The sequence below is a fragment of the Nannospalax galili genome, unplaced genomic scaffold (assembly GCF_000622305.1).
Source record: "Nannospalax galili isolate Female #2095 unplaced genomic scaffold, S.galili_v1.0 scaffold383, whole genome shotgun sequence".
NCBI lineage: Eukaryota > Metazoa > Chordata > Mammalia > Rodentia > Spalacidae > Nannospalax > Nannospalax galili.
This window is the reverse complement of record NW_008351346.1, coordinates 2,456,937-2,457,481: the sequence shown is the minus strand read 5'-3', so window position 1 is coordinate 2,457,481 and position 545 is coordinate 2,456,937.

Genomic DNA, 545 nt, shown 5'->3' with positions numbered 1-545 from the left:
GCACTGACAACCCAGTGGGCTTTACAGGGATGACCGAGTATATGGGCTCCAGTGGGGGTTGGGTCTGTGGGAGGGTGCCAGTGGGGATGGGGGTATAAAGATGATTCAGAGTTTTTGAGCTGTTCTGTATGAAATACACAAAAAATTAATAAAAGTTTATTAAATAAAAAACGCTTATTTTATATACTGTCCTAAGGATATATGTAATTTTTTTTTCATATCGTGCTTTATCTGGGATGGCAGACAAGACAAAGGTCAGGTGTTAGGAGACCTTTCACTAGCCACATGGGCAACTGCTGAGAAATCTCCCAGCTGTACTAAGCCCCAAAGATTTGTCTGGAACAATGGATAAAACTATTTATTCTACCTACTTCACCGGTTTGTTGTAAAGATCAAGTAAAATCAAGTATGTGAAAGTACCCTGGAAAGTATAAAGCAACATCCAAATATAAGGTATTAAACTCTTTGCCCTTTACCCTCTTTCCTCTAAAGTCATATTCAGTGTTTGGCTTCTGCCTGTGGGTAGAAAGCATTTAGAATGGCAG